Source organism: Mastomys coucha, unplaced genomic scaffold (assembly GCF_008632895.1).
Source record: "Mastomys coucha isolate ucsf_1 unplaced genomic scaffold, UCSF_Mcou_1 pScaffold5, whole genome shotgun sequence".
Classification (NCBI taxonomy): domain Eukaryota; kingdom Metazoa; phylum Chordata; class Mammalia; order Rodentia; family Muridae; genus Mastomys; species Mastomys coucha.
In genome coordinates, this window is record NW_022196911.1 from 104,861,796 (window position 1) to 104,872,709 (window position 10,914).

General features: G+C 38.6%; 1 protein-coding gene and 1 long non-coding RNA gene across 17 annotated transcripts in view; one reads left to right on the top strand and one right to left on the bottom strand.

Moving 5' to 3' along the window:
• Cep112 (centrosomal protein 112) overlaps positions 1-10,914 on the top strand; it is a 507,666-nt gene that overhangs the window by 217,288 nt on the left and 279,464 nt on the right. The window lies entirely within an intron of this gene.
• Positions 5,407-6,768, bottom strand: LOC116076718. The gene is made up of 2 exons (XR_004113087.1): positions 6,609-6,768; positions 5,407-5,529 (listed from the first exon to the last, which is right to left on the bottom strand). It is a non-coding gene; the product is annotated as an uncharacterized LOC116076718 (long non-coding RNA).

The following is a 10,914-nucleotide window of genomic DNA, read 5'->3' on the forward strand; positions in this document are numbered from 1 at the left end:
GCCCTTGCTAAATCTGACTGGAGCCTGTCCTTCCTGTGATCCTGGTTCTGTCAGAACTCCTCAGAGTCCAGCTGTATATGTGATCCTGTGATTCTGGGATCCTGGGATCCTGGGCTTGTTAGATCACCTGGGAGTGTGACTTTCTCTGTGTGTTGTGGGACTGGCTGCAGAGCTTGTGCCCAAGGTCTGCTCAGAACACTAACCCAGACAGACTGGAAGGACCTGGAGTCACTGGGCTGGTGGACTTCCTGTGTGCCTGGTCCCACTGGTCCCAGTTACTCCCAGTGTTGGAGATTCTCTCTTCTATCTCTTGTATTCTGTTGGTGATGCTTGCATCTATGAGTCCTGATTTCTTTCCTAGGTTTTGTATCTGCCGGGTTGTCTCTTTTTCTGATTTCTTTAGTGTTTCTATTTCCATTTTTAGATTCTGGATGGTTTTGCTCATTTTCTTCACCTGTTTGTGTTTTCCTGTAGTTCTTGTGTTTAGGGATTTTTGTGTTTCCTCTTTAAGAGCTTCTAGCTGTTTACCTGTGTTCTCCTGTATTTCTTTGAAGGTATGATTTATGTCTTTCTTAAAGTCCTGTATCATCATCATGAGAAGTGATTTTAGATCTGAATCTGGCTTTTCCAGTGTGATGGTGTGTCTAGGTCTTGCTATGGTGGGAGAACTGGGTTCTGATGATGCCAAGTAACCTTGGTTTTTGTTGTTTATTTTCTTACGCTTGCCACCTCTCTCCCCCCACCCCCACCCTCTTATCTCTAGTGCTACCTGCTCTTGCTAAATCTGACTGGAGCTTGTCCTTCCTGTGATCCTGGTTGTGTCAGAACTCCTCAGAGTCAAGCTGTCTCTGTGATCCTGTGACCCTGGACTTGTTAGAGCACCTGGAAGTGCAGCAGCTTTCTTTGGGTGTTGTGGGACTGGCTGTGGAGCCTGTGCCCAAGGTCTGCTCAAGTCACCAGCCCAGAGAGACCGGAAGGAACCCAAGCCACTCTGCTGGCAGAGTTCCTGTGTGCCTAGTCCCACTGGTCCCAGTTACTCGTGGTGTTGGGACAGATGTTGTGTCCTCCTCACCTCTGATCCTGAGAGTATCAGAGCACCTGGGAGTGGAGCTTGCCCTGGGTGTTGTGGGACTGGCTCGAATTAGAATGATTTTTAAGTTTTGTTGCTTGAATTCATTTTTTCCCAAGGTTAGATTGCCCATCTTTATCTTTCACATCTGTGTTGGCTTTTCTTATATGCCTACATTTGATGTTCTTGATTTATTTTTACAAAAGGCAATGGTGTGTTTATTTCTTCTTGGAGTTGTAACAATTTAAAACAAGCCCTGTATCACAGAATGATAGAAGCCCATTATTTTACAATTCTGAAGATGAGAAGCCTGAAGTTAATCTTTCAGGACTCAAATTGTTGGTAGAGCTGACTCCTTCTGCTTCTTTCAGAGGAGAATATATTTCTCCCTGATTCTAGCTGCCAGTGATGTGTTAGAATGGCGGAAGCCCTGATGCTAACAGCCAGTGACCCAGAATCTCCTGAGTGGTTCCGCATCATATTGGACCCAACTTCACTCATTGGACCCTAGGCCACCTCTGTTATAGAGCCTCGTGGTAACATTGAGCCCCTGTGCAGTCCAAGAAAACTCCCCAGCTCCAGATTAGTTATTTATTTGATTATTTTGAAACAGGATCACACAGTGTAGTCCTGGCTAGCCTGGAATTAACTATATACACCAAGCTAGCCTCAAATTCATAAGGATCTGCCTGCCTACCTGCCTGCCTGCCTGCCTGCCTGCCTGCCTGCCTGCCTGCCTGCCTGCCTGCCTGCCTGCCTGCCTGGTGTGTGCTACCAGAGCTAGCCTCCCCCTCATGATTTTAAGTTAAGTCCTAATGTCCTTTTAATTAGACTATGGAAGTATCACAATTATAGATTCTGAGGATTATAACATCAAATTGACATTCTTGGGAGGAGGAGACACTTGAGATTCAGCAGCTTATTTGTTGTCTTAAAAAGAGCTTACCTTTCTTTCCTAAAGCAGTGAGTGGTTCTCAACTTTACTAATGCTGTGACACTTTAATACAGTCCCTCATGTTGTGACAACCCCTGACCGACTGTAAAATTATTTCTATTGCTACTTCATAACTTATTTTGCTACTGTTAGGAATCGTAATACTGTTTGGAATCTGGTCTTATTCGACACCTGTGACAAGTTGTTCATTCCCACAGGGGACCAAGACTCATAGGTTGAGAACCCCTGTCCTAGACAGCAATTCTGGAGTTGTCATAGCTGTGTTAAGATTCTTTTCTTTTGAGTCCAAGATTGAGGAAGGCTTATTTTGAGATTGTGAAATCTACATCAGGACCCATGGCTTCCGAGATTGTTTTTAAATTTTGTTTTAGGAATGAGCCTTCTGGTTTGGTTTTGTTTTTTTTGTTTTTCTGTGTTAACTACAGTGTACCAGTTGGGATGGCTCCTTGGGAATGTGTTGGTATTCTCACCTCTAACTGGTTTTAACCATTTTTATAGTTTTAAAGCCCAACCAATTGTGAAGATCTGTAGTTAGCTGTAGGCCTACGCACTGAAGCCCCTTCCCCCCAGCTAGCTGGAGCTGCCACAGTCTCACTCTGCAGTTTTCAAGACAGCTCTTTCAACTTCCTGCTCTACACAAAGTTATACAAGAGCTTCCCAGTTAGCTAAGATTTTCCCAAGGCTTTGTTTCTCTGGCTTATAGTTCTAATTTTTTTTCTAAAGATCTCCCATTAGAAGTTTACAAAATTAGGGGTTGGGGATTTAGCTCAGTGGTAGAGTGCTTGCCTAACAAGTGCAAGGCCCTGGGTTCGGTCCTCAACTCTGGGGGGAAAAAAAAGAACCTTTGCTGGGCAGTGGTGGCACAGGCCTTTAATCCCAGCACTTGGGAGGCAGAGGCAGGCGGATTTCTGAGCTCGAGGCCAGCCTGGTCTACAGAGTGAGTTCCAGGACAGCCAGGGCTACACAGAGAAACCCTGTCTCAAAAAACAAAACAAACAAACAAAAAACTCAGAAGTTTATAAAATTAGTTAATGGTTACTAAAAGCAGACTTTAAAGCCTGCTGTGTATCTTCACTGTATCTTTTTGTTTGTTTGTTTTGAGCTAAAATTGACAAATAATTGCACACATGTAAGGTGTCGGACTTGAAGACTTTGCCTCTCTCTCTCTCTCACTGTGCGATGGTCACTGCTCTCTTAATCCAGCAGCTACCTGGTGCTCCTAGCATCTCATCCATTGGAATACTTTCCCCTGTTCCTGTTGTGGAAAGAACATGTGAAATTTGCTGGGTTAGTAAACTTCAAATACACAGTGCAGTGTGGTTAGACACACCAAGTATATCAGGCTGCCGAAAGTTGATCATTTTTGTAACTGAAACCTCTAACCTATAATCAGCATTTCCCTATATCCCTCCCCAAACCCCAGCCTCAGACAGCTGTCATTTTATCCTCTGCTTTTATTAGGCTGATTATTTTAGATTTCACACAAATACTACTTTGTCTTTATGAGTCTGGTTTATTTCACTTAGCATGATTCAAGTATCCTCCAGATTCATCAATGTTGGCATAAACTCAGGGTGTCCTGTGAGTCATATGGACACATATAGAGACAGATGTTCTTATCTGTTCGTTGTGGGTTGTTTTCATGTTTTTCTGTGATTAGTAGCAGTAACAAATATGGTTATGCAGCCATCTCTGAGACCCAGATGTGAGATTTCTGGACCATAGGGTTAATCTGTTTCTCTGGGTATCTCATTCCAATTTTAAGGTCTCAGTCATTGTAAGGGTGTGCATGTACAGTTTGTGTGTGAAGACCAGAAGTCAGCGTTCACAAACCGTCCTCTCCTTCCACCAGCAGATGTAGGGATTGGCCTCAGGTTTTCAGTTGGTGGCTTATGTGACTTTATGAACTGAGCCATCTCCCCACTAATCATGGTATGTGAGAATTAGTAATGCTGGCTTCTACTGGCCGTTTTTATGTATTCTTTTGAGAAATGTTAATTCACATTCTTGTACAGTACTTAATCAAGTTATTTGAGAGGTTTTTTTTAATGAGCTGTTTAAATCCCCTCTATTATTTGTTTATTCCCCTTACTGAGTAGATTTACATATTTTATCCCATTTTGTACCTCTTTTACCTATGGGAGTTGTTTTCTTTACCTCCAGAAACTTTATTTTCAGTTTGCCCAACCCTACTTGCCCATTTTTGCTTTTGTTGCCTATGTTTTTAGGGTTCTATAATCTTGTACTATTTTAAATAATAATTATATCTATGTTTGAATTTGCCCTTTGGAATCATAAAAAATACATTCATGATGATAGACACTATATGTTGCCAACCTTAATATAGGTACAAGTGACAACAGTGAAAAATTATGAAGATCATGAAAATACATGCATGGATTTGCAATCAGTGCTGTGCATCAGTGCTGACAGCCTGAGTTCAATTCCCAGAGCCATGTGCATCCCTTGCCCATGTGTGCATGTGTATGTGCACACACACACATATACAAACATATGCACACACATGCACATACCTGCATACACACACATACACATACACACAAGGTAGGTTAAAGTTACAATATACTAATACACTTATGTACAAAGTGAAAATTCAGTGATAGAAACAATACTTCCCTTTTGATATTATAATAGTAGCCAATAAAGGAATTAATATTTACTTTATTGATGTTATAACGATAACCAATGAAGGAATTGAAATTATGATGCAATTGTGTTTTGAAGATGGTGAAAAGAGAACAGGTCATTACAAACTAAGTCTTTTATGGCAGAAAACCAAGTAATGAATAAATTAGTAATCCCTAAAGGTTATAAAGGTATCTTGATAGTTACCGACAGAATTAAAAGCAAGCAACTTAGAGAGCAGCTCCTGGAAAGTGGAAAGGGGATGGAAATCATCAGAAGCACTTCACTTCTATAATTTGGTTTTCTTTTGTATATTGTCAAATTAAAAATATTTGAGTGAAAAACTCATAAAGAAAATTTTTAGTTATTCAGTGACTGAATTTTTCTTTTTTCTACTTGTATCTTATGCTCTAAGGTGATCCTCAGAATTAAACAGGTTAGGGTATTACTAGCTAATTAACTTGTCATGAATGTTTAAAGGACAATTTGAAGAACATAATTCTTCTTCCTTGTATCTCATGTTTTGAAATGCATCTTGTGTTCTGTGAAACATCTTTGGGGACCATCATTTACTATTATTTTGTAATAACAGTGAGTAAATTCTTTGTGGTGTTGATGTAATAAAAATACATGTTTTAGGATAAAAAAGATAAAAAAAATTAGTAGTAGTCATCAGTATGAACAGTTAAGGCTCAAAGACAAACCTTGTATTCTCCACAGTGTCAATCACAAGTGCTTTATCAGTGACTGATGCTTTTAATGATACCAAGTACTGAAGAGTCTACAACATAGACAGGGCACCACAGTCGAGAGCACATTCAGGGATTGCCATGGTACAGTTGTCTTCATCCACAGTGAGCTGAGGAAAGAGTAGTAAGGATGCCAGAGGGATAGAAGCACATGGAAAACTGAGCTGTCAGAGTAAATCAATACAGGGTGGAGTCAGCCACGCTTTCATAAGAAATCTCCAACATCCTGTTAAAGTGCAATTTTGTGATGCAATAAAATATGAGGAGAGAAGTAAAATCACATTCAACAAAACTGCATTGTTTCAAAGAGGATTTGCCAGTGCGTAGGAGATTATTCATTCTGGAAGACTACAGCATACGCTTTATCTAAACAGTGTCCTTATTTTAGATGTCCTTAGGATTTCTTCAGTTAGAATATTAATCAATTTTATTGATTTTGATGGCAGCCATTTAAAACAAAAGCAAAAACAATAGTAGCCACTAAGTTTCAGCAAAAGATTTTTAGGTTTCCCAAACACTGGAATCTGAACCTTTGTACTGGATCTCAGTAAGATACAGTGCAAGATGCTACAGCTAGCTGAAGTGTGGTGCTGTCAGAAACTCGCCTGTTCCTGAACTAAAACATATAACTTAACCCATCTTTTTGTTTTGTTTATTCAAGACAGGGTTTCTCTGTATAGCCCTGGCTGTCCTAGAACTCACTCTGTATACTAGGCTGGTCTCGAACTCAAAACACCCTCCAACTTCTTCCTCTTGAATGCTGGGAATAAAGATGTGAGCCACCACACCTGTCAACCCACATTTTTAAGCCTCTTTTATGGTTTTGTTTTTTGAAATAGCAACCTACATGTTTGTTAGAAGGAATTCAACTAAATATGTGAAGCTGCTTGTGAAATTTTGAAGCATATAGAATATATGTAAATATATTCTACTAAATAATGGTTTTCTAAAAATAGAGCTAGAAAGAAAGGTATTTATTTAGGTGATGTGGTTTGTATTATGGATTTCATTTTAGTTAACAGTAGCTACTTTGTTACATACATTCAATTGTGAACATGCACAAGTAGGAAAATTATTTCCTTGTGACATGAAATTACTGTCTAAATTCATGGCATTTCTTACCTAACAAACAACAAAAAGCAGACCAGAAAGAACCTTTTATACAATTTCCTGCTATTAAACTATGTACCTTCTAATTTATTTGATCACATTCTTAGTTAACTCTCTGCTTCCTTGTTGGCTACTACTTGGCTTTGGAACTGCATAGAATAAAACTTAGGTCACAAATAGAGCTCTGTTTCCATGGCAACATACATTTCTGTTTCAATACTTTGCAGGTAGTTATTTTCATTTGTTACTTACTTAGTTTTGCTGGGGGATAAATGGTTCAATAAGTGGCCTGAGAATAAACCCAATAATGCCAGTACTTTAAACATGGCAGAAGATAGGACTACAGCCTTAGTATGTAGGCATGGCTGTTCATCATTAGCCTCAGAGAATGAGTTGATGGGTCAGAAATCAAATTAGATGAGTTAGGAAATTTTAATTTGGATCCAGAAATCAGGGAAAGCTTCAAGAGTCCAAGTAGCTAAAACAAAAACCAAAAAGGATGTATTTCTAGATAGACAAGAATCTAATCATAAAATTAATTGGGATCAGTAGTCTTAATTAACATTCCTTATGCCATGAATCTAGATCCCATATCATTGAGTATCAAAGGTAGAGAGTAATAGCATCAGGCAGGACTGTGACCACAGTTGGGAGCAGTGAAACAGTTTAAAGGCAAGGCCTTTTAACATGGGTTTGAGCAGGGTAATCATGAGTGCATGGAAGAGAACTAGCTTGTTCTCGAGAGTAAAGGAGAGAGAAAGGATAAAAGGAATCTTTGAGTCATTTCGTTAAAGAAATCACAAATGTTGTCATAGATTTTTTTGGTCAGCTGACTTTGCTCTGCACACTGGGTAAGTACAGCCATAAAGAGTAGTTCTGACAGGCATTAAAGACTTGTTAGAGAGTAAAGGTAATCAATCACACACAGAACTTTCTAAATGCAAAATATGAGCTCACACTGAATTGTATAGAGCATGCCCATTATAAATAGAGCTTATGTTTGTTAATAGTTAATGAAAATATGAATATTAAAAATCTTATAGCCCACTATTAGAATTTCTGTTGTTAATCTCTAAATTCAGTGTTTCTGTGGATTATGATCTTACCACTCTGAATACACCTATCTCTGCTCAAAGTCTGTTGGTATCCATGGGACTTATCTAAGTAGCCTTTGTTCCTTGACTTTACATGTTATATAGGTAAAACCAATGTGTTTTGCACTTTAGTATTTCAATGTCTGTGATGTACAAATATACAAAACTTTCTGGTTTTATCAGAACTAAGAATATAATGTTGGAAAGATTTTAGTAGTTCCTCATAAGAGATAGTCTTAAATTGGCACTTAAAATCCTTCTTTAAATTCACTTAAAATCTTTATTTTATACTCTCTCATCATTCTGAAGTGTGATCATGTCATGGATACCACAATTTTAATGTATATGTGCCATTGTGTATGTAATGTAGAAGTAGGTATGCCTCTTGGCTCAGAAAATATTAAGATAAGAGCTGAGCTAAAAAATAAACTGGAAAAGTGAATAGAATTGGAAGTCCTTTTAAGGTCAAAAAGCCTAAGTAATTAAACCTTGTGTATGTCGTGTGTGTGCCCAGTGACAGGGGTGATGCTGAACTTAGTTGTTAGTCATTTACATTGACTATGACTTAAGTTCTTTTAGTATTGGGTGAATGCATTTTAGAAATATAGAAAGAAATACAGCAAGTAACAAAATCTCATATAAATGTTGAAGCTGCTGTAGTAAATGTAGGTGCTGCCCACAGTCTCAGGGTGGATGTGTTGGTGATGCAGGAGTAGTCAGGATGCTGTGCCATGCAGAGGATGCAGAGTAAGCTCAGGGAGGACAGCTGACTAGAGTGGACTCTGATATAGATAGATAGATAGATAGATAGATAGATAGATAGATAGATAGATAGATAGATAGATAGATAGATGATAGATAGCTAGATAGATGATAGATAGCTAGATAGATGATAGATAGATGATAGAGAGATAGATAGATAGATAGATAGATAGATAGATAGATAGATAGATAGATAGATAGATAGATAATGATAGATAGATAGATGATAGGTAGGTAGGTAGATAGGTGATAGATAGATAGGTAGGTAGGTAAGTAGGTAGGTAGGTAGATAGATAGGTAGATAGGTAGATAGACAGACAGACAGACAGACAGACAGACATCTCCACCAGAATGGATTTCCTTCAGACTGGATATTAGCTTAAGCCTTTTTCAAACTTCTAGAAACAAGTCTTCCAAGAAATACATTTTTAATACTAGTGAAATCTAAATTATGTCTCTGTACTATCTAGTCTATCTCTGGCACTTACAAAGGCAAGCATTGAAGTAATATATTTCTTTTCAGATTATTCCTTCAGAGAAAATTAACCTATTTTTTTCTGCTGTTCACTTTAAAAAACAGTTCTCAAATTAAAATTCTGATTTTTGCATGTAACCAACTTAGAACTTCTGTGTATACCTCTGCCTGTCTTCCCACAATCATGCAGAGTGCACACTGTGAGAGGCACAGGGATGGGAGTGAAGTGCTGTGTTTCTTCTGACTGAGGAGGTTGGCAGGCCCATTTATCCTTTGTAGTCAGCAAGACTGAGCACTTCATACATTTTCTTCTACTCAGTTAAGCAGCCAGATCTTTTGAGTGAGTTGTGTGGTTGACAACAGGTAACTAGTGTTTTCACAAATGACATGAGTGTACCATGCAGGCTGCTGGGACCGCCTGCAGACAGTGTTCAGAAAGAGGCTGATGCTGAAAAAGCAGAATCCACAGTTCAGTAGAACACTGCCGTCCTGGGACAGGGTGATAGCTTAAGTGACCAGAGTGCTGAAGAGCCGGTTCCCGGTTACCTGAATGATATTGTTTATAGAAGGAAGTTTGTAGCAAAGAAAAAAATCCACCTAGAATTTGTTTTTTTGAAGGCTAAATAGGTTTTACTTCATACTCCTAAAAACACTGTCAGGAAAATACTATTCAGTGTTGGTAGATGCTATAAACTCTATCTTCACAACATAAACACCTTCTGTTCATTATGATGGTATACCAGTTATGGATAGTATATCTGTGTATGAGTTTTAATGTATACATTTTTTCTTTCAAAATGAAATTATTGAAAGTGCACTTTGAAGGTCGCTTCATTTTACAGTCATCATTTTCAAGTAGAATATTTCCACTTATATAATCCTATTTAAGTATAAATATATACAGTGAGCATTTATCTCTTGGCTTCTATTATTTGCGTCATATATTTGTAGACTTAAGGTGCCGGTAAAATCAATGACTCTGGAGTTCCTCTAACTTTGATTTTGCCTGAAAGGACGTTCTTAGGGCTGTGGCGATAGTTCAGGGGTGAGAGCTATGCAGGCAGAATGACCAGGGTAGGTCCATAGAGCCTCTGTGCTTTCTATGTAGGCCTGGAAGTGGTGTCACACCTATAATTTCAGCCTCACAGGATTCTGACAAGGGATTCCTGGATAAAGGGATTGCTAAGCTCTGGGTTTGATCATGACTTTTGACCACTGCTCAAAAGAGTGAGGAGGAAGAACAATCGGGGAACATTCTAGACCTCATCATTGGACTTCCACATGCATGTGCACACATGTGCTCATACCCATGTGAACATGAATACACACACATGAATGAAGGGGGAGAGCACATTGGTATGGTTTCAAACTCATTTTCCTCAAGATCTATTTTTCATTACGTAATTTGAAAGTTCTTTTAAATAAGACAAGAAGTTTAAATAACAGTTATAGAGCTTTAGTATTGTCATTACAGAGAACAAATGCAGCTGTGCTTGCTAGTCATGTGACATGTATTCTATTACTAATGAAGGTTGATCTTCCTGTAGAAGAAGACGTATAGATTAATGAGGACCCTTCTTTGTATCGCCTTTTTCATTTCAAAAAAAAAAAAAAAAAAAAACCCTCTGTAAAATACCTTTTCCTTTGCAAGTAAAATCAGCATTTTGTGGCATTAGCACTGGAGAGTGTGTTCCAACGCTGCCTGTTAATTGTTCTAAAGTTGTAGCCTACTAAAATTTCACCCTTTGCTCTGGAGTAAGCTCTGTCTTCTCATTCATCATGTACTTTAATAGCATCATCATGAACAACAGAACAGCATGATAATCTCATGCATACAATTCTTTCAAGAACTTTGCTTTTTAAAAGTTGGGAGTTGACTGGAAATAAGTTTGGCGGTTCCTCCGGAAATTGGACATAGTTCTACCGGAGGACCCTGCTGTACCACTCCTGGGCATATACCCAAAAGATACTGCAACATGTAATAACGACACATGCTCCACCACGTTCATAGCAGCCTTATTTATAATAGCCAGAACCTGGAAACAACCCAGATG